This window comes from Chiloscyllium plagiosum, chromosome 42 (assembly GCF_004010195.1).
Source record: "Chiloscyllium plagiosum isolate BGI_BamShark_2017 chromosome 42, ASM401019v2, whole genome shotgun sequence".
Classification (NCBI taxonomy): domain Eukaryota; kingdom Metazoa; phylum Chordata; class Chondrichthyes; order Orectolobiformes; family Hemiscylliidae; genus Chiloscyllium; species Chiloscyllium plagiosum.
In genome coordinates, this window is record NC_057751.1 from 18,561,098 (window position 1) to 18,585,215 (window position 24,118).

At 43.0% G+C, this 24,118-nt stretch overlaps 1 long non-coding RNA gene across 3 annotated transcripts in view; it reads right to left on the reverse strand.

Annotated features, from left to right (window-relative positions):
* The window catches only part of LOC122543204, a 40,327-nt gene extending 19,268 nt beyond the window's left edge, over positions 1–21,059 (reverse strand). The window contains exons 1-2 of one of the 3 annotated variants that reach the window (XR_006309953.1): positions 20,750–21,059; positions 4,919–5,083 (exon numbers count right to left, since the gene is read on the reverse strand). This is a non-coding gene — a long non-coding RNA (uncharacterized LOC122543204). Of the gene's footprint in view, positions 1–4,918; positions 5,084–6,488; positions 8,642–16,677; positions 16,754–20,749 lie in introns of those variants that run through there. The other 2 variants (XR_006309954.1, XR_006309955.1) reach the window with 2 other exon arrangements.
* Between the last annotated feature and the right edge of the window lie 3,059 nt (positions 21,060–24,118).

A 24,118-nucleotide genomic window follows, 5' to 3' on the forward strand; every position in this document is an offset into this window, starting at 1 on the left:
CACATCTTTGGACTGTGGGAGGAAACCGGAGCACCCGGAGGAAACCCACGCAGACACGGGGAGAACGTGCAAACTCCACACAGTCAGTCGCCTGAGGCGGGAATTGAACCCAGGTCTCTGGCGCTGCGAGGCCGCAGTGCTAACCACTGTGCCACCGTACTGCCCACCTTCAACATATCGCTCTACTGTTTAATATTCTAACTCTGTTTTAAACACCTCTTGCATACATCGCTAGATAGGCAAAGACAGAATAAACATGGATGTGATGGATGGAGGGGAAGACTGGGAAAGCAGTTGGCTGGTCCCATTTCCAAGAGTTCTCTGAGATAGTCCTTGTGACTGGGGGGGGGGGACATGCTGTTCCTTGATGTTCGCTCTCTAATGACTTTCACTGGTTTCAAGCAGATTCAGGGAGTCTGCCTTACACTCTGGATCCACTCACTGTTGGATCAGTGTGATGGATGTCCCCTTGAGAGTCATCGTGAAGACTCAATGATTTCTCCTCAATTCACGGAAGTACATGGGTCATTATTCTAAGTTCATAAAAATTTCTGCACACATACATGCTGCAATCTGTCCAATTTGACCTATACTTTTTCCTTTAAATCTGCGATAACGCATCTGCTATCACATTGTTATGATCTACAACATTTACAATATGTAAATTAAAAGTCTGTAATATAAGACTCCAATGAAACAGTCTCACAGTTTTGACTTTAAATCATTCCAAGAATGTTAGAGGATTGTGATCCATGTACACATCTGGCTCCGACACATTGTTCATCACATAAACATTAAAATGTTGTAAGGCCAGTACCAAACTCAATAATCCTCTTTCAGTGGTACATTATTTTCTCTGTGAATGTCAAATTTCTTTGAAAAGTATCTAACTGGCCATTCAATTCCATCATCGACTTCCTGTAGCAGTACAGCTCCAACTCTTATATCGCTAGCATCAAATGCAACTTTGAAGGGTTTTAAAAAATTTGGTGTAGCTAAAACTGGTGCCGTGGTTAATACTACTTTTAAATTGTCAAATGCCTCCTGGCATTGTTCCCGCCACCAAAAATTTGTGTTCATTAGTAAATCTGTTAGCGGTGCCACCATGCTGCTGTAGATTGGAACACACATCCGGTAAAATCCGCTTTGCCCCAAAAATCGAAGCACCTTTTTCTTTGAGGATGGTTGTGGAAATTCCTCAATGGCTTTCATCTTCATATTCCTTGGGGTCAGCCTTCCATGACCCATGTTATGTCCCAAGAATGTCACCTCTGCCTTCGCGAATTCTGTTTTCTTTAAGTTTATTACCTGTTTTGCTTCTCGTAATCGTTCAAAAAGCTCTGCTTGTTGTACTACGCGATCTTTCCATGACTCACTAACGATCGCTACATCATCCAGCTAAACAGCACAGTTTACTTTCATCCAGCCACAACTCTGTTCATGAGACTTTGGAATGTGGCTGGTGTGTTCTTCATTCCAAAAGGCATCGCTTTGAATTGATATAGCCCATTTGAGGTGACAAACATGGAAACTTCTTTTGCTCTTTCTAATAAAGGTACCTGCCAATTTCCATGCAGTAAGTCAAATGTTGTGATGTAACTGGCTTGTTCAATGTTCTCGTTACAGCCCTCCAATTGTGGTATTGGGTATGAGTCCAATTTTGTTACAGCATAGATTTTCTGATAGTCCACACAAAATCATTGAGTCCAGTCAGGTTTGCAAACTAAGACGAGCGGCTATCTTTAATCCCTCTGATTCGGGTTTGATGACATCTTTGTTCACTTGCTCCTAGACCTGTGTGGCTTTGAAAGGATTAAGTCTGAATTGGTGTTGTTTTATTGGAACAACATTCCCTTCTTTCACCTCATGCCCAACAATATTAGTCCTCCCCATTCCTGCATACGTCCTCATACTGCTGCAACAAACTGGGCTCTTTGCTCCTGAGATAGACAGTTCACTAATCAATGCCACTCCTCAAAGACTTGCTCATTATTTAACATATTTTGAGACACATCAAACTCCATGACATCTGGATTTGATTCCTCTCTGTGTGGCAGTAACTAAAACCTGCTTCTCCAGTTTCCTGTCTATTACCCTAAAGTTTCAACGTCTTTTACGACATACCCAATATAGATTTTTCCTCTCCGGCATCTTTATCTACTGCTGGTACACAACTAACATATCATCTCCATGGGAAAATGTCTGAGTTTTCAAAATTTTATTTGCCACCTGCTTCATTCTATGCTGCACCCTCTTCTGCTGCAGTTTAGTTCACTCTCTTACCTGATTTAATGTCTCCCTCACCTCAGATACATAATCCAAGTGTAAGATCTCCAATTTCGGTCCTGTAATGTTTTCTTTAAATAATTTCAAAGGACCTCGCACTTCATGTCCAAATATTAACTCAAAGGGAGCAAACTGAGTCAATTCATTTGGGGCATCTCTAATGGCAAACAATACGAATGGGATACCTTTATCCCAATCATTTGAGTAATCCTCAGGGTCTGATGCCATCTTTCCAAAGCTCCCTGGGATTCAGGATTGTACGCACGCGATTAAAAGTGCGACATGCCTAAGCTAAGCATGATTTCATTAAACAGCCAAGCATAAGATTTGACCCTTGGTCTGGCCTAATCTCTCTGGGTAGCCCACACCACATGAAAAAAGATACTAACTCCTCTACCACCTTTTTCGCATTTATATTCTGTAATGGAATTGCCTCCAGAAATCTGGTAGACACATCCATTATGGTTAGCAAGTACTGGTTCCAAATTTTAGTTTTCCAGAGGGGGCCTACACATTCAATCATAACCCGCATGAAAAGTTACAAGGGGGCATAGCTTTAAATTAAGGGGGGGTAGGTGTAGGACAGATGTTAGGGGTAGGTTCTTTACTCAGAGAGTCGTGAGTTCATGGAATGCCCTGCCAGTAGCAGTGGTGGACTCTCCCTCATTATGGGCATTTAAGCGGGCATTGGATAGGCATATGGAGGATAGTGGGCTAGTGTAGGTTGGGTGGCCTGGATCGGCGCAACATCGAGGGCCGAAGGGCCTGTACTGCGCTGTATTCTTCTATGTTCTATGTTCTATGGAAGGTTGACCCTACGGAACGCAAAGACGAAGGCCATCGAGGAATTTCCATTTCCATGACCAAGCACTAAAAAAAAGGTGCTTCAGACTCAGCGGATTCTATTGGAAATTTGTTCCAAACTTCAGAAGTGTAGTGGCAACATTAACCAATTTGCTTAAGAACAACATAAAGTTTCGGTGGTGAGAGCCATGCGACCATTAGAAATCTATATTAAACATCAAACCAGATTTAGCAACACCAAACATTTCAAAACCTTTTAAATGCTAGTGACATTGGTGTTGGAGTAGTACTGCTCAGGAAAATGAGAACGGGATTGAACTTGGTTACTTTTCGAAGAAGATCAACATCCACCAGAGGGAATATTCTACAATCGAAAATGAAATTTTGAGTACGGTACAGGTCTTGCAATATTTTGATGTGTATTCTGAAGTAGAGTGGTGCTGGAAAAGCACAGCAGTTCAGGCAGCATCCGAGGAGCAGGAAAATCAATGTTTCGGGCAAAAGCCCTTCATCAGGAATACAGGCAGAGTGCCTGAAGGGTGGAGAGATATTTTGATGTGTATGTCAACAGCAATGTGCCAGAGATCATTGTGTACACCGACCACAATGCACTTACATGTTTACAACATTTTAAAGATGAGAACATTTTACATGAGAGATTATTTCGTTGGAGTCTTATGTTACAGACTAATAATTTAAAAATCATGCACATTGTGATTACATTATGAATGTAATCACAGATGCGTTATTGCGGATTTAACTAACAGAGTTTGGATGAGATTTGCCTCTATTTAACGTTTGGTGTATATATACAGGGGTAAATGGGAAGGCGTTAAGGTGAACTTATATTAAAGTTATCTGTATGTTCTGGTAGCATGTTTAAAAAAGTAGAGAAAAAAATGAAGCCATCTTTTCATTATGATGGCTCATTTTTTCTTAAGGGGAGGAGGTGTTATGAAGATGTGGGTATACTTTTAAGAGAGTTAAAAGCAGCAGAACCACCAGACAGCACTAAGTGTTCTCAATAAGGCAGCGATGTATGTAACACTGCGTTGAACAACTCAAGTAGTTTGTTGCCTGGAGACAAAAACGAAATCGATTCCGGTCAATCAATTTAAATTATACGACAATAAAAATACCAATTTCTAATCAAGTTTGAATTGAGTATATTGACAATCTTAAAAGCCAATGACACAACCCGATACTCTGGGTTATAATACAGAGGGAAAATTGAAGAGTTGCTAGGAGAACTGCCACAGCCCAGCATGTAAACAAATTGCTTTAAAATAGCTCTCTCTTAAAAGTATCTTTTTGATCAGTAACCTGTGACGCATAAATTCTGAGCAAAGAGAAAAGAAAACACAAGGAGATCCAAAGATAAGAATCTACAGCTGCCTGGTTTTGAGATAAGAGATGTGGTTTTCTAAATTTTAATTGGGAGTTTTATCGGACTAGTATTGTAGAAGGGAAGCTAAACGATAAGTTTGAGAAACAAATTGTAAACCGTGGTTTGTTAGTTATTCTCTGTTCTACTTTAGGAAATAAAGTGGTTAATCTTTACTTTAAATAGTCCTTGGCAACTTGATTTTTACAGATTTTCTGTATCTATCTTTCTGTATCTATCTGGTCTTAAGATAAGCAGGAAGGTTTACCCAGTGTCATAACTATAATAACACTATTACTGATACAAATTAAATACAGTTGTAATAGCAACCCTATACTGATGCTCATACTGGAATGTGTTTTTTAAACATTTACTGGCATGACTAATGTTCAGCCATTTTGAAGAACAGTTATTATAAACATTTTCAGAGAGTCTGGTACTTACTCGTGTCTATATTGTGCAACCCTGATTTTTCCAAACCGGCAACTGTAGCTTCATTCCTGGATCTCTCAGTTTATCATTACCCGCATTCAGATACATCAGCAATCAGCACTGAGAGCCAAGGTGAGATCCTCAGCACAAGCATCTGTGATACCATTGTTATAGAGTCTGAGGATCAGATATAAAGATAAAAGAGAAACAGAAAATAAAAGCAGAAGTCAGAACAAACCCCAGTGAATAGTAATAGCACTGTGCTTGATATCAGTAATAATACGCAGTGTCAAACATTCAGTTATTATAAAAACAGTTACAGTCAGGTACTTAGTGCAGTTTCTGTATCTTACAGTCTGGATTTCTCAGAGACACAGAAAGCACTTTCACTCCTGAATCTCTTAGTTCATTGTAACCCAGTCTAAACAAATTGAATGAGAAACAACATGAATCAAGCCTCCCTTCTGGCAACGTCATTTTTTGCCGTTACAGAGATTAGAATGCACAATAATACGGAAAATACAAGTTTGGGAAATGAATGGAATAGATTTCTCCATTGTTGACAACGAAACTCACTCTGTTCGAGTATGTTTAGTGACGGACAGTAAATAGACTGCTGCCTCTAGGAAGCTCCAGTCCCATCTTTTTTTTTGATTAGATTAGATTACAGTGTGGAAACAGGCCCTTCGGCCCAACAAGTCCACACCGCCCCGCCGAAGCGAAACCCACCCATACTCCTACATTTACCCCTTACCTAACACTACGGGCAATTTAGTATGGCCAATTCACCTGACCCTGCACATCTTTGGACTGTGGGAGGAAACCGGAGCACCCGGAGGAAACCCACGCAGACACGGGGAGAACGTGCAAACTCCACACAGTCAGTCGCCTGAGTCGGGAATTGAACCCGGGTCTCAGGCGCTGTGAGGCAGCAGTGCTAACCACTGTGCCACCATATTGTGGCTCTGAGTCCCGCAAAAATCAAAATTGCTGCCTGTGAGCTTTCACTGTTTGTTAAATTCTGCACTCCCAGGGGGTTCTCGCATTACTCCTCATTCAACAGGCTTTATGTTATAGTAACTTTAGGTGGAGAAGTCAGATCTATTAACTATTTCCCAAACATTCTTTCCGGAGAGGTGTCTCGGATGTGAAATGGATTAAAAGAAATGCCTGGTGACACTGGCAGCACTCTTCCCATGTCCTGCCCATTGTTGGTGAAGCCTTGCCACTTACTGCTGTGTGCCTGCACTCTAGGACTAATGTCTCACAATACTTTAGCTTTAAGGGTTTAAAGTTTAAGAATGTGAGCCCTCAAGACTGTGAATAATGCTAACCATTGCAGTTAAACGAATTTCCCTTTTCCCAAACCAGAAATCTTCCTTTGACAAGACATACTCAATTGGATTTAAGCACGTAATGATTATGAATCTAAATTCAACTTGTGTTTTCTCATTTCTAAACAAAATGACAGTTGAAAAAATTGCTTTTTTTTGTTAGCTTATACATTATACAGGTACAGCATGCTTTGTTTTACCAGACATCTTATGAGCCAGCACTCTTGCGAAACTGGGAAAAACCTTACCCCCGAAATGACGGATGTTTACTGTATTATCACCATCTCAATGTAGTCAGTTAAGAGTCCACTCTGCGGAGAAGTTTTAAAGGCAAGTAGCATTATTATTTCAGGGGATTTATGACATAAATAATGTGATGTGTATGCCCCTGTATTATGTTTCTTGTACTTATTGTGTGTTTTTTACATTTTGGACCAATTGATCATCTGACATACGTACTGATGAATAAAATGTTTGTTGTATTTATATTTCATTATTTAGCCTTATTAGCTGAATTACAGTAAAAATCACGCAGATCAGCCACATCGAGTGATCTCTACTTACTGATTGAACAGAGACTGTAAAATCCCTCCTGATCCAAAAGGATCGATTTTAGATTCTCCAGTCGTGACAAAATTATGAACTGAGTCCTTACATTATTGATATAGTGTGTTTTGAATCTCCTTCTGTCGTTTAACTGAGCAGCTTGTTCCTTTTATGTCAGAGCAACAACATAAAGCATGTCTGCTCACTGAATCAACCACCAGTTAGAAATCAGGAATTGCCTCAACTTCTGGCATTTGTGCAGTACACATCATAGTCATTGCAGACCTTCGTAACCAACGAATCATCTTTCTAAATCAAGCTATTTTACTGTCGCTCAGCCATCAATGGCCTGAGACAGGACCGCACAATCAGGGTCAGTTTCAGCTTTTTAAATGCAAGTGTTTGCATAGATTCTACTGTGGTCTGAGCCAGTGCTTTATTCTGAGACAAGATGAAAATTGTTGTTGTGTTGGCTAAAAGCAAGGAAAAAAAACAAAACACTAGGCATTGGCTAATAGGAGAAGACATCAGTTTGATTCAAAATCTGTTGAGATTTTCACATATGCTCTTCTATGGAAATGATTGCATTTGAATTACAAAAAGAAAGAGTCTGAACTATCTCAAAACATGAAATGCAAAGGCCAGCGAAAACACATTCCTCAAACTGGATGTTGCATGACACCAATCAGTTTATCTGAAATCATAACCTTTTGGAATGCTGCTCCTACAATGCCTTAATCTGTCTAATGACCAGCTCTCCAAAAGCTTGTGATTTCAAATAACCCTGTTGACTTTAACCTGATGTCGTATGACTTCTGACTTTGTTCATCCTAGTCCAATAGCAGCACATCCACATCATCATTCCTCATACCAAAAGATACATATGTGTAAGCTCAGTGCATGAAGCTACATTCATGAGATCACCACAGAATAGAGACTGATCTTTCTTTTATATTCCATAATGTGAGATTGAAACATCCTACATCAATCACGAAAAGACAAACATTGCTTCTAAATTTCTAACAATTTTTTGTTGCAAAACTGATTCATTCCAGGTACGTGTGTGTGTGCCTGTGTGAGACAGAGAGAATTAGAAAATAGTCTGTATAGAATATTTAACATAGTTCATAATACTGAAAAAAGTGGTGGGTTTCAGTGCTCGGGGAGAGATTTCGAGAAAACGGGTTTGACAATGGAGCTGAGAGGTAGCGGAGTTGAGAGTGATTTGAAGCCAAGATCCACAATTGAGCAGCAAGTGACAGAGGGGCTGAAGTCATGAGGTCCTCAGATTAATGGTGGTGCCAGGAGTGCTAGGAGTATGTACAGTTACAACAGAACTGCAAGTGGTAGGGAAGTCTGGAGTAAGAACTGAGCTGCTGGTTCCAGGAGAGTATGAAGTGGCAGCAGAATTAGCAGCACTGGGCAATAGGTGTAATAGATGAATGTGGAGTGACAAGTACATAGGATTACTCAGCTATGGATTAAACATCAGGGGAATATGTACGGACATGGAGTAGGTCAAAGTGAAGTTTGGAATAGCGGAGGATTATCGAGTGAGAGGAGAGTGCGCAGACTCAAAAGGTAGCTCCCTTGAACTCTTATGCTTACATTCAAATCGTTAAGCCCTTTCAAACAGACATAAAGATATACACAGATTTTCTTTGTTGGAAATGTATGGGCTAAATAAGGGAGAACTAAAAGAAAACGAATGAAATGTAAAAGCATTAAACACAAAATGGAGAAAAAGATTTTGAGTGAAGGCTTCAGACTGAGAGGTGCGCAATTGGGAGACCTGACACACCGTGGGCTCAGTGGTAAGCACTGCTACCTCTCAGCACCACGTACCCGGGTTCAATTCCTGCCTCGGGCAACTGTATGTGTGGAGTTTGCACATTCTCCCCATGTCTGCATGGGTTTCCTCCGGGTACTCCGGTTTCTTCCCACAATCCAAAAATGTGCAGGTTAGGTGGATTGGCTATGCTAAATTGCCCATAGTTACAGGGTTAATGTAGGGGAATGGGTCTGGGTGGGTTACTCTTCGGAGGGTCGGTGTGGACTTGTTGGGCTAAAGAGCCTATTTCCACACTGTAGGTAATCTAAACTAATCAAAATCAGAACAGATATCTCATGCTAGTTCAATGAGACAATCTTGAGCTGATCTGGATTTAAACATGTTCCACTGACTGAACGAAATAGAAATAGAATTGTGTGCTTTAGCACTCCCTTTGTTTTAAATCATTCATGCAACATAGGCCAACAGGAGAAGACATCAGTTCGATTGAAAACCAGTTGACCAGGGATTCTACTTCCTTAGTACATTCGCCTTCTTGACCACTCTATCCACCTGTGCAGCAACCTTCAGGGTACAATGGACCTGCACTCCCGGATCTCTCTGCCCATCAACTTTTCTCAAGGCTCTTCCATTTACTGTATAATTCGCTTTAGAAATGCATTAGCTCACATTTGCCTTGATTGAATGCCATTTGCGCCACTTCTCCGCCCAACTCTCCAGTCTATCTATATTCTCCTGTATTCTTTAACAGTCCCCTATGCTTTCTGCTACTCCACCAATCTTAGTGTCAACTGCAGACTTGCTGATCATACCAACAGTGCCCTCTTCCACATCATTATATACATCTTCACACACACACACACACACACACACACACCACAAACAACAGTGGCCCCAGCACTGATACCTGTGGAACACCACTGGTCACATCTCTCCATTTCGAGAAACTCCCTTCAACTACTATTCTGTCTCCTGTTGCTCAACCAGTTCATTATTCACCTAACTCCACTTTCTCCATGAGTTTACTATGAGGAACCTTATCAAACGCCTGACTAAAGTCCATATATATGACATCTACAGTCCGTCCTTCATCTATCAACTTGGTTACTTCCTCAAAGAACTCTATAAAGTTGCTAAGGCACGATGCACGCCCCCGCGCCCCCCTGAAACAAAGCCCATTTTTTCCCAAATATAAATAGATTTTATCCCGCAGTACCTTCTCCTTTCCCGCCACTGATGTCAGGCTCACTGATCTGTAGTTACCCAGAATATCCCTACTACCCTTCTTGTAGAGGGGACAACATGAGCATCCTTCCAGTCCTCCGGCACCTCACCTGTATTTAAGGATGCTACAAAAATATCCTTAAATATATCTTTAAGGGTCCCAGCTATTTCTCTCTCGCCTCCCTCAGCAACCTGGGATAGATCCCATCCGGTCCTGGGGATTTGTTCACCTTAATAACCTGTAGCCTACCCAACACACCTTCCCTACTTATGTCCACGTGATCCAAGGTAATCAATCTTCTATCTCTAATCTGAACATTCATCCTGTTCCTCTCCTCAGTGAACACTGATGCAAAGTAATCATTCAGAATCTCCCCCATTTTCTCAGGTTCGACACACAACCTTCCTTCCTTATCTTTTAGTGGACCAATCCTTTCTCCAGTTGCCTGCTTGATTCTTATACAAGAATAAAAGGCTATGGGGTTCTCCTTAATTCTGCAAGCTAAAGCTATTTCATGACCCTTTTTAGCCCGCTTGATTCCTCGTTTAAGACTGGTCCTACTCTCTCGATATTCCTCCAGGGCCCATTCTATTCTTAGTTGCCTGGACCTTATTGTACGCTTCCTTTTTCCTCTTGACTAGTCGTACAATTTCTCCTGTCATCACGGTTCACAAATCTTGCCTTTCCTATCCTTTGCTTTCAATGCGACATGACTATCCTGCACTATCTTTCATCTATCTTTGAAAGCCTCTCACATCTCAAATGTGGACTTCCCTTCAAATAGCTGTGTCCAATCCACATTTCCCAGCTCCTGCCTAATTTTGATATAATTGGCCTTGGCCCAGTTTAGTACTCTTCCCTGAGGACCACTCTCATCTTTGTCTACGAGTATTCTAAAACTTACAGAATTGTGGTCACTGTTCCCAAACAAATCCCCCATCACAACTTCTCCCACTTGGCCTGGCTCATTCCCCAGTATCAGGTCCAACATGGCCCCTTCCCTTGTTGGACTACTGACATACTGTTCTAGAAAACTCTCCTGGACGCTTCTTACAAATTCCGCCCCATCCAGACCTCTGACACTAAGCGTATCCCAGTAAATGCTGAGAAAATTAAACACTCCCATCAGCACCACCCTATTGCCTCTACAGCTTTCCATAATCTGCTTCCATATTTGCTCTTCTACATCACACTCACTGTTGGGAGACATGTAATACAGCCCCAACAATGTAACTGCACCCATATTTCTCAGATCCACCCATAATGGCTCACTACTCAAGCCCTCCATAGTGACCAGCAATGCAACTCCTCCCCCCTTTTACTTCCCTCCCTATCCTGTTTGAAGCGTCTATATACTGGAACGTTTAGCTGCCAATCCTGCCCTTCCTTCAATCAAGTCTCTGTGATTACAATAACTTCATACTCCCAGGCACCAATCAAAGCCTTACCTACTATACTCCTTGCACTGAAGAATATGCAGGCTACCAGTTCTTTTGCATTCACCTGCTCTCTGCCTACTCTTCCCCTAACTTCATGATTCTTATAGTCTCCAGTTTCCACCTCGCTGTCCACTTGTCTTGTCTCCTTGTTCCCAGCCACCTAGAACATTAGTTTAAAATCTCCCCAACAGCAGTAGCAAAAACTCCGGCAAGGACATTAGTTCCAGTCTGCTTCAGGTGTAGACCATTCAATTTGTAGTAGTCCCACCTTCCGCAGAACCAATCCCAATGTCCAACAAATCTGAACCCCTCCCTCCTACACCATTCCTCAAGCCACGTGTTCATCCTGCCTATTCTTTCATTTCTACACTGACTAGCATGTGGCACTGGTAGTAATCCTGAGATCACTACCTTTGAGGTCAATCTTTTTAACTTCTCTCCTAGATCACTGAATTCTACTTTCAGGACCTCATCTCGTTTTTTAACTTAGATAATCGATGTCTATGTCCACCAAGACTGTTCACCCTTCCCTTTTCGAATGCTCTGCAGCCGGCCGTATGAGTCTTTTTCACGCCCTTCTGAACAACAGTGCCCGCCATGGTGCCATGATACTGGCAACTGCTGCCCTACCCTGGTGAGCCATCTCCCCCAACAGTATCCAAAATGTTATACCTGTTCTGGAGGGAGATGACCGCAGGGGACACCTGCTCTGCCTTCCTACTCTTTTTCTGCCTTTTGGTCACCCATTCACTATCTCCCTCAGCAATTCTAACCTGCAGTGTGACCAGTTCACTAAACGTGCTATCCACAACGTCCTTCGCATTGTAGATGCTCCACAGTGAATCCATCCGCAGCTCCAGAGCCGTCATAAGGTCGAACAAGAGTTGCAGCTGGACACACTTCTTGCAAGTGTAAGAACATCAGCCTGAGGTCCCATATCAAGCAAGAGGCACATGCCCCGGGTCTGAGGTCCCATGCCATTGTAAGCATTAGCTTTATATCAACTAACTAAAACGAAACAATGCACTCAAATATATGCATTCATGTAATGTTATATTTAAACTTGCAGTGTTTGAATCTGACATTGACGTCACTTTGATCTTAGTGCACCAAGTTCTTTCAGTATCTTGCCCAGCTTTGGGATCCTGTGGTGCATTTACACAAAGGATTCCCACATCACCTTACGAAGCTGAGAGCCTTTCTCCATCACCAGTTTAAGGAGAAGTTTGGAATTGTCTGCTCAGTTTCCTTTCTCTACAAGCTCAATGATTTTCTGTAATGAATTATGAAGAATATATGGAGGGGTGAAGTGAAAAGATAAAGTTGAATTTAGTGGAAGGTTGTGCTCTGCAAGACCTAGCAAGTTTTCTCATCCTACTGTCACAAAACTGCCTATGTTGCCCTCATATTGAGCTTGAATCTCCGGCTAGACTCTCACTTTAATGTTGCTGCGACACCCATCTCCCACCAAGGCTTCACCCGTGCACCGCTTTTTACCATGACTGCACACAACATGTTGCCTCACTTACTTTCACCCACTCCAGCACTCAGACTACTAACCTTGCATGCTCTCTGCATAACCAATGGACTCAGTCAGGTCCACCTCTTGCAGGTAACAGTGGTATCTCCAGAGTATCAGTTATCAAGCGGGCTGTTCCGCAAGACATTTGCTCCCGCACCTTCAAGGGAGTAGTGTCCTCGTAGGATGTACCAGCAATGCTTCCCCTTTCATGCCCTGCCAGGTCACATACTGACACCTCAGTGGGAAGGTAACATTAGTGGCACAAGCACCAACTGGTCAGTACATCACTGCAACATCTGTGCAGCTGGCCAAGGAGGAAATATGGCAGGCACTCAGAACTGCGAGAGACAAAGCACCAGTACAGCACCAAGGAGAAGAGGAGTCTAGTATCAGCAATTAAACATGCACAAAAAGGTACAAATGCAGCAGAGAGATGTGCCATGGCTTGGGTGTAGGTTGAGGGGGGCAATTTCTACCATAGTGTGGAGGTTTGCAGGATTACAGAAATGCTATCGGGCCACATTTGCCTCCATGGATAGGTTATCAGTTGCCATGGAGATCCAAGTTCAACAGGCTCAGAGTCTGCGAGATATGTACGCAGACTCCAACCCTTTACCATTGGGCCTCAGCAGTGATAGCGCAGAGAGAGGAAAAGTGAGAAAACTTGATGTCACGAGCAATAACGTCGCTAGGTTTTTGCCTCCCCATCATCTCGCATGTGACACCTTGGTCCTTGGGACTTCAAGGAGGGAGAAGGATGGGTGGGTTCTTTGTCTGAAATTTGCATTGGCCACTAGACAGAGATTCAAACAAATTTTGTGTGGACAATACCTACATATCAAAGAATATGGGGAGAAAGCAGGAGCAGAGCACTGATTTAGATGATCAACTATGATCTGTACGGATGGCAAAGCAGGCTCAAAGATCGGAATGGTCTACTCCTGCTCCTATTTCCTGTCTCCTCATACTTTCAAACATCAGGAAACCTCTCTGGGCAGTCCTAAATTCTGTAATTGAATGCTCTCCAGTGAAGGTTTTGGGAGTCAAAAACCGTTCTAAACCTGAAGAAAACCAGTTCATCTTGCCTTCAGTAGTTGCTCTAAGTTGTGATTTTTGACTGATAAGTTAAAGATCTTTCACAAATGAACCAGCTACCCAGCGTCCCTTGGAAATCAGTGGAAGCATCCATTAGGGATAGAGTTCCAGTATTTTAGCCAGAGAAAAAGAAGGAACAGTGATATAGTCCCAAGTAAGGATGGGGAGTAGCTTGCAGTGCCGACGCATCTGCTGCATTTGTAATGCTAGATGGCAGTGGTCGTGTGTTTGGAAGCTTCTATTGAAGGAGAGTTGAAGGATTTCTGCAGTGCATTTTGTAAATAGTACACACTGCTGCTTCAAAGCATCAATGGTGATAAGAGTGGATGTTGAGTGGGGTGTCAATCAAGTGAGCTGCTTTGTCAAAGAGATCTACAGCACAGTAAAAGGCCTTTCAGCCTATCATATCAATTTCCTTTTCCAGCACCTAGCTGATAACATTGTATGCCTTGGCATCACAAGTGTATACCTAAATACTTAACTGTTATGAGGGACTCGGTCTCTGCCACTTTTACTGAAAGCCAGTTCCAGATTCCCAGCACTCTGGGTGAAAAAAGTTTTTCTTACATCTCCTCTAAACCTGCTGCACCTTCACCTTAAATATAAAGATCCCTGCTCATTGATCCTTCCATCAAGGGGCAAGGTTTCTTCCTGTCAAGCCTATCTATTTCTTCTTAACTTTTATATATCTCAATCATGAGCCCTCTGAATTTCCTCTGCACTAAGGAAAACAACCCGGTCTGTCCAAGCTCTCTTCATAACTGAAAATTCCCAGCCCAGGCGACATCCTGGTATACCTGGACAGCCTCTCCACTGTACATCCTGTGTTATCCTGGATGGTGTTGATCAGGGTTAATCCTACGGCTTTCCAATAGGATCAGGGTTAATCCTAAGGCTTTCCATAGGTATGTCAGGAATAAAAGAATAACGAGAGTTAAATTAGGGCCAATCAAGGATAGTAGTGGGAAGTTGTGTGTGGAGGCAGAGGAGATAGGGGAAACATTAAATAAATATTTTTCAACAGAGTTCAACATAGAAAATGACAATGTTGGCAAGGAAGATACAGAGATACATTCATCTAGACTAGAAGAGATTGAGGTTCACAAGGAAGAGGTATTGGAATTGTTACAGAATGTGAAGATAGACAAGTCCCCTGGGCCAGATGGGATGTATCCTAGGATCCTCTGGGAAGCAAGGGAAAAGGTTGCCGAGCCTTTGGCATTGATCTTCAAATCATCATTGTCTGCAGGAATAGCGCCTGAGGACTGGAGGATAGCAAATGTGATTCCCCTGTTCAAAAAGGGCAGTAGAGACAATGCTGGTAATTACAGACCAGTGAGTCTCACTTCAGTTGTTGGTAAAGTGTTGGAAAAGGTTATAAGAGATAGGATTTATAACCATCCAGAAAAGAATAATCTGATCAGGGACAGTCAGCACGGTTTTGTGAAGGGTAGGTCGTGCCTAATGAATCTTATTGAGTTTTTTGATAAAGTGACCAAACAGGTAGATGAGAGTAAACCGGTTGATGTGGTGTATATGGATTTGAGCAAGGCATTCGATAAAGTTCCCCACTATTAAGTCGGCTATTATACAAAATGCGGAGAAATGGGATTGTGGGAGACATAGCAGTTTGGATAAGTAATTGGCTTACTGAAAGAAAACAGAGGGTTGTAGTAAATGGAACATGTTCATCTTGGTGTCCAGTTACTAGCGGCGTACCACAAGGGTCAGTGTTAGGTCTACTGCTGTTCATCATTTTTATAAAAGACCTGGATGAGGGCATGGAAGGGTGGGTTAGCAAATTTGCGGACGACACTAAGGTAGGTGCAGTTGTGGATAGTAATGAAGGATGTAGTAGGTTGCAGAGAGCCATAGATAGGATGCAGAACTGGGCTGAGAGGTGACAAATGGAATTTAATGTGGGCAAGTGAGAGGTGATACACTTTGGACTGAGTAATCAGAATGCAGAGTACTGGGCTAATGGTAGGATTCTAGGGAGTGCGGATGAGCAGAGGGATCTCGGTGTCCATGTACACAGATCCCTGAAAGTTGCTATCCGGATTGACAGGGTTGTTAAGAAGGCATACAGTGTTTTGGCCTTTATTAATAGAGGGATTGAGTTCCGGAACCAGGAGCTTATGCTGCAGCTGTACAAAGCTCTGGTGTGGCCACACTTGGAGTACTGCGTACAGTTCTGGTCACCGCATTATAAGAAGGATGTTGAAGCTTTGGAAAGGGTGCAGAGGAGATTTACTAGGATGTTGCCTGATACGAAGGGAATGTCTTACGAGGAAAGGCTGAGGGCCTTGAGGCTGTTCTCGCTAGAGAGAAGGTTGAGAGGTGACTTAATAGAGACATACAAGATAATCAGAGGGTTAGATAGGGTGGACAGGGAGAGCCTTTTTCCAAGCATGGGGAAGGCAAACACAAGGGGACACAGCTTTAAAGTGAGGGGAGATAGGTATAAGACAGATGTCAGAGGTAGTTTCTTTACTCAGAGATTAGTAAGGATATGGAATGCATTGCCTGCAATGGTAGTAGATTCGCCAAGTTTAAGTTTAAGTCTTCATTGGACAGGCATATAGATGTAAATGGAATAGTGTAGATGGATGGGCTTCAGATTAGTATGACAGGACGGCGCAACATCAAGGGCCCAAGGGCCTGTACTGCGCTGTAATGTTCTATGTTCTTGAGTATTGCTGCAAATGCACCCAGCCAATCAAGTGGAAAAAATCTAATCTTTCTTTTTATAAACAAAAATAATCCAGGCATTTCTGCATTGTTTTTCACTCAAGTCCACAAAGTATGGAATACGAACCTTTCATAACAACAGACTTTGGTCTTTTTCTTTAGCAAACAATGCATTTATTATCAGTATTGTTCATTCAGTTCTCTGATTTCTGCATTCCTGTCACTTATTTGATGTTCTTGTCCATTGATGATTCTCTCATATGTTAACAATGAGCTGACTCCATCCATCACTCTTTCAATCTCTCGTTTAAGTCTGTCCCTAAAGAATTTTGTCAAGTGGAGCAAATTAAAATCTTCACACTTTTACAGGAACTCTAATGATTACAGAGTTCAAATCTATGAACATGTTCGAAGACAAACACATCATTCTCTTCTAAACACCCTACAAACCATATTGTATCATAGAATGTTCTTGCTTTCGCATTGTATCAACCTATATAGTCGCTTCTTAAAAAATGGGGCAGTTTTATAAACTGATTCTTATATTCCACTACTTGGAATACCTGGCGGCCTCTGAGCCTTAATTAAACTTAAACATTGTTTTTGTCCTTCTGTTATTTCCATCCTATTGGATACTTTTGACAGGAAAGCAAAATTTTCTGTATTTCAGCTGCTGTCTACAATTCTGATAAATCTGCACACTTTGACCCAATATCTACCAGTAACCTTGTGAATAGATGAGACTCTAGCATAAATTCTCTTGCAGAAACTTAAATGTGGTGTGAGAAAATGACAAAGCCCTGGCAGGATCTGTTGTGCTGGCACTGTTCTACAACCTTGTTGATAGTTACCCAGAGACAAACACTTGCTCCAATATTAAAGGTGTTATATTGTCATTTAGCATGGAAACAGTCCCTTCAATCAAAACTAGTTCTTGCTTACCATAATCCCAAACATAACCAGCCCCAGCTGCCTGCGCTTGGCCTATATCCCTCCAAACATTTCTCTAAAGTCTTTTAAATGTTGTAATTGTACAGCATCCACCACTTCCTCTGCAAGTTCATTCCACATGGAAACCACTGCATAAAAGAAATGCTGCTGTGTCTTCTTTCAATATCTTTGCTCTCCCCTTAAATACATGCCCTCTAGTCTTGAAATCCCCTACTCAGGGGAAAATGCACCTACCATCCATCATTTATCCATCATTACTTTATAAACCCCAACAAGGTCACCCCTCAACCTCTTGCACTCTATTGAAAAAGTCCGAACTTATCCTTATAACTCAAAGCATCCTTTCCCAGCATCCTGGTACACCTCTTCTGTACCCTTTCCAGCTCAAAAATATCGTGCTTATCAGCCAGAACTGGACACAGTATTCCAGAAGAGGTCTCACCAATGATCTGTACAAGCTCAATCTAACATTCCAACCCCTAGTCTCAACTGTCTGACAATGAAGACAAGTACATTAAAATGGCGTTTTAAGCACCCCTGTCTATATGTGATGCAAACTTCAAAGAATTATGTACCTGAACCCTTAGGTTACTCTGCTCTGAAACACTGCCCAAGGCACAATTTTTAATGGTATATGTCTTGTCTATGTTTACATAGAACATAGACCATTACAGCGCATTACAGGTGCTTCCATCCTCGATGTGTTTCACAGGTCGGTGCAACCATTTGAAGCACATCTAACGAACACAACTGCATTTTTGTCCATATGACTATACAACAATCATATAAATGCCCTTAACTTTGGTGAGTCTACTACTGTTACAGGCACTGTGTTCAACTCCCCAACTACTCTGAGCAAAGAAACAACCTCTGACATCTGCCCAATATCGATCACCCCTCAATTTAAAGCTATGCCCCCTCGTGCCAGCCATTACCATCCAAGGAAAAAGGCTGTCACTGTCCACCCTAACTCTATGGTTATCTTATATGTCTCAATTAAGTCACCTCTCAACCTTCTTCTCTCCAATGAAAACAGCCTCAAGTCCCTCAGATTTTCCTCAAAAGACCTTCCCTCCATCCAACAGAACAATTCACTTGATTATATTAGATTACTTACAGTGTGAAAACAGGCCATTCGGCCCAACAAGTCCACACCGACCGTCCGAAAAGCAACCCACCCAGACCCATTCCCCTACATTTACCCCTCCCTATAGCAGGGCAACCAGACTGCACACAATACTCAAAAAATGGCCACACCAACGGCTTGCATAACCTTAACATGACATTCCAACTCAATGTTTTTAAGCAACGAAGGCAAGCATGCTGAACACCTTCTTAACTACCTGTGACACAACTTTCTAAGAATTATGTGCCTGAGCCCCTCTGTCTCTCAGTTCTACACCACTGTCCAGGGCCCTACCATTCACTGCGTAAATTCTCCCTTGCTTATTTAGCAAAAAAAACACTCAATTATCAAAATTAAACTCCATCTGCCACTCCTCAGCCCACTGGACTAACTGATTAAAGATCCTGATGTCATTTTATTCACTGTCCACTATCACCAATTTTGGTGTCATCTACAAACTTACTAACCATGCCACAAAGCATAGGGAAAACCTGAGGACTACAGATCAGAATCAAGAGTGATGTGCTGAAAAAGCATAGCAGGTCAGGCAGCATCCGAGGAGCAGGAGAATCAACATTTTGGGCATAAGTCCATCACCAGGAATGAGGCTTGTGGGCCAGGGGCTGAGAAATATATGGGAGAGGGGTGGGGCTGATGAAGGGAGCGTGATAGGTCGATGAAGATGGAGGAAAGGTGATAGGTCGGAGAGGAGGGTGGCACAGATAGACGGGAAGGAAGATGAGCAGGTCAAGAGGACGGTGCCAAGTTGGAGGTTTGGGGTTGGGAAAAGGTGGTGGGAGGGGAAATGAGGAAAGTGGTGAAATCCACATGGATCACATGTGGTTGCAGGGCCCCAAGGCGGAAGATGAAGCATGCTTCTTCCAGGGGTCAGGTGGTTTGGGTTTGGCAATGGAGGAAGCCCAGGACGTGCATGTCCTTGGTGGAGTGGGAGGGGGAGTTAAAGTGTTTGGGCATGGGGCATTGGGTTTGGTTTGTGCGGGTGTCCCAGAGATGTTCTCTGAAGTGATCTGCAAGTTGGCTTCCTGTTCTCCGATGTAGAGGAGACCACATCGGGTACAACGGTTACATTAGATGACGTGTGTGAAAGTACAGGTAAATTTCTGTCAGATGTGGGAAGATCTTTTGGGGCCTTGGACGGAGTTGACGGGGGAGGCATGAGCACAGTTTTTCCACTTGTTGCAAAGCCAACAGAAATTTACCTGTAAACCTTCCACGTCCGACAGAAATTTACCTGTAAACATGCAGGTCCTCGGCCGCCTCCCTTGCTAAACCCTAACTACCCGACGTCTGGAGGAAAAACGGCTCATCTTCCGCCTTGGGACCCTGCAACCACACGGGATCAATATGGATTTCACCAGTTTCCTAATTTCTCCTCCCCCCAACTTATCCTAGTGCAAAGCTTCCAATTCAGTACCGCCCTCTTGACCTGCCCGTCTTCCTTCCCACCTATCCGTTCTACCCTCCTCTCTGGCCTATCACCTTTCCCCCCAACTTCATCTACCTATCACATTCCCAGCTACGTTCCACCACCACCCCCCACACCACTCCCTCTTATTTATCTCTCACCCCTCTCCACAAGCCTCATGACTGATGAAGGGCTTATGCCCGAAACATCGATTCTCATGCTTCTTGGATGCTGCCTGACATGCTGTGCTTTTGCAGTACTACACTCTCATGCCTCAAATCACAGAATCCCTAGTGTAGGAACAGGCCTAACAAGTCCACACCAACCCTCTGAAGAGTATCCCACCCAGACTCAGTCCCCTACTCTTTTACTGTACATTGCGCCTGACTTATGCACCTCACCTACACATCCCTGAACACCATGGGTAATTTTAGCATGGCCGATTCATCTAGCCTACACATCTTTGGGAGGAAACCGGAGCAGATTTATATAACTGACCATTATAAGCTGCCATTTACATCAATAAATGACCAACAACAGTGGATCCTGCACCAATCCCTGCAGAACACTGCTGGACACGGGTCTCCAGTCCAAAAAAATGCTCCTCTATCACCACTCTCGGTCCCTTACCTTTAAACAATTTTGCATGCAGTTTGCAAGCTCTCAATGAATCCCATGCAATCTAAGAGTACTCACCAGTCTCCCAGGCAGAACCTTCTCAATGCAGGCAGTGTCGACTACTCTGTCCTCATCTATCTTTTTTGCCTTCAAAAATAGAACTCAACTTCGTGAGACACGATGTCCAATACACACAGGCACATCGACTCTCCCTTAATCGTCTCTCCAAATGCAATAAATCCTCTCTCTGAATCCATCCAACGCGGCTTTCAGACTCATTAGTCCCAGGCTTCGCATCAAAAACGCCACTTGAATTCCTCTCTTACCTCCCTTGGTGCAGCATTGAAATCCAGGAACACTGAGCTGCCAGTCCTCCCCTTCCCTCAGGCAAAAGTGAGGACTGCAGATGCTGGAAACCAGAGTTTAGATCATGGCTTGGCTGGTGGTGAGAAGGGCTCTGCCTGTGAGATCCTTTATGCACGCCCGGACTCTCAGCACGCTGCCCTCGAAGCGACTGCGGGGGGGGGACGAGACTGTCACACACCTCCTTCTGGAATGTGCCTACGCAGAAGAAGTCTGGAGAGGAATGCAGTGGTGTTTGTCGAGATTCATCCCGAGCAGCGCCCTGATGCGGGACTCAGTGCTCTATGGTGTGTTCCCCTGGACGCACACCGAGATGAACATCAACTGTGCCTGGAGGATCATCAATTCGCTCTCTGGGCGATCCGAGACCTATTGATCTTCCAGCTGAAGGAGTTGACCCCGACTGAGTGTTGCAGACTGGCACATTCTAAGGTCCAGGACTACGTGCTGAGGGACGCGCTGAAGCTTGGGGCAGCTGACGCCAAGGTGCGGTGGGGAAAGACCACCGTGTAACATCTGCCTGCCTAAGAAGAACAGGGGGCCCACGCAGTCATTTGTATTCTGCTGACGCCTCAGCTAAATATTTGGATACATGATTGATAAATGTACAGACCTGTATATACAAATGATAAATTCTGATCTCTGTATGCAAAGAAATGGAATGTTCACGTATGTATGGCATGACCAACTGTACAGACCATCAAAATATTTTATGAATAAAGTATATTTTTGAAATAAAAAACAGAGTTTAGATCAGAGTGGTGCTGGATTCCCGTCATTTTTCCTGATCCTCGGATGCCAGGAGGGATGCCTTCCCTCAGTCATGTTGCTGCGATACCTATGATATCCCAGTCCACAGTTCCCATACATGCCTCTGCATTCTCGACCCGAAACGCTATTTCCATGATTTCTTCCCACAGGCGTTTTTTGCAATTCCTATTTTAGTTTGGGAATTGCAGCGTCCGCAGTCCTTTCGGATTTTCGGAGAAAGTTGCGCGTGTTAAACCGTTTCCTCACAAAACACATCAGGAAACCGGGTTCCTTTGGTTGGGACGGCGAAGGGAAACGGGCTTATGCAGAAGGATCCTCGAACCCAAAGCGTTACCTCAGCTTTCTCCTCACAGAACGTAGAGTTTCTCCAGAAAAACGTCCCTTTTTTAAAAAAAAATGCAATAGCCGGATACTTGCTTCCTGCGTTTACTGGGGGAAGGGAAACGCCGCGAACACGCACAGAGTCATTGCCGTCCCGCGCCGCGACGGTTGGCTGGGGTGCAGCCGCGCACGTGGGCGGGACTACCGCGCCAGGCCAACGTCCATTCGCCAGAGCGGCCGCCGCTCAGCTGCCCTCCTCCACTAGGAAGCAAAGCCGCCTCGCGCAGCCGAGGAGTGGGAGAGAATGTGCGATCTGATTGGTCGCCTCCGGAAAAGGGGGTGGGAAGAGGAAACGGATTTGAATTTGGGAAGGTTAAAACTCACACAACACCAGGTTATAGTCCAACAGGTTTAGGTGGAAGCACTATCTTTGGGAGGTGAGAGTGGAGGGCTCAATCCTAACACAGAATTTATAGCAAAAGTTTACAGTGTGATGTAACTGAAATTATACATTGAAAAATCGATTGTCTGTTTCGCCTTTCATCTGTTAGAATACAGTGATAGTTTCACTTCTTTCATGTGTAAATCACAAACCCTTTTTTAAAAAATGTTGCATTCTCGGGTTAGCTGTTAACAAAGGTGACAGTATGTTGAAGGTGTCACCATTGTCTTTTCTTGCCTAGTTTATGTGTTTCAGCTATCTCAGCTATTTTGCTGAAGGCCCCCTGTGTTCTCTCTCTATGCCATGATGCTGTGAGAAACAAAAGCTCACTCACTTTAATAATTTCAGTCCGAGACAAATATCTGAATCCGCCATTTATTTATACACCTATAGGTGGGTGCCCTGTCTCATTACCAGGTAAGGTAATGACAAAATGCACACCAAATCCAACAAACTCTCGAAATTTATACAGTTTGAATCCCCATATTTTTCCTTATTCCATTGTCTGTTCCCTGCTTCGCTTACGTCACTCATTTCCTTAAGACTTATCCCACAACTTCTGTTTATCCTGTCTTGTCCGTGACAAACTCTTATCTCTGACTCCCATAAGGGTGTTTGACGTCAGTCTATTGTAGATTATTGATTAAGCATATCTTTTCTTCTATCAGCATCTATTTCCATCCAGAGGCCACTTTGACCTCTTTGATTAGGGTTTGTTCCTGTGTCCCCGTGTAAGGGGGAAACAGATGCTTTCCTGTTTGCCCATATATCCACCATTGTTCTGTATTCATGTCTCATGCTTTCTTTTTGCTGAATATGTATTTTCTCATTCCTATTCTGTATCAGAATTTATACTTGCAGAAATAACATTAATTCATTTATATCCCACAATGCTGAGATTGATTCTAATCTAAAAAGTGAGATAACGGAGTTTTACATAAATTCATGCAGTTTTTGAGGTCAGAGTTCTACATGAATGCACGCAGTTTTTGAGCAAAGTACTGTTAGAAACAGGTTTTAATAAAATTAGACGACACCACCAAAACTGGAAACAAGACTTTATTCTACGATCTTGCAAGAAAGGGCATCAAATGCAGAAGCAAATGAGCAATGAACATTCAAACTAGTACACAGTTATACTTTTGAGCTGCGTGAGGTCACCTCTTCTGACTCCTACATTACCCAATCAACTTTATTCTCTGACTAACTTGCGATCTGGTCTTATTATTCCCCCCCTTCTCCAAGTTGGCGACCCTTCCCTCTGTAAGTGCTGACATAAGGAAGATTCTGCTAAACTTGGATCTTGATGTTCGTTTCACTTTTGTCTGTTTTGCTTGTAACATCTTCCATTCCTAGGTATATTCCATTCCTGAGTATACATTTTAACAATGTCTTTTCTTGCCTAGTTTATGTGTTTCAGCTATCTCAGCTATTTTGCTGAGACTAAATTATTTAAACTATCATGATGAAACAAATTATTTACTAGAATAATTATGCACTAAGGATTATGCACTAATTATACACTAGAATAATTATGCACTTCGACATTC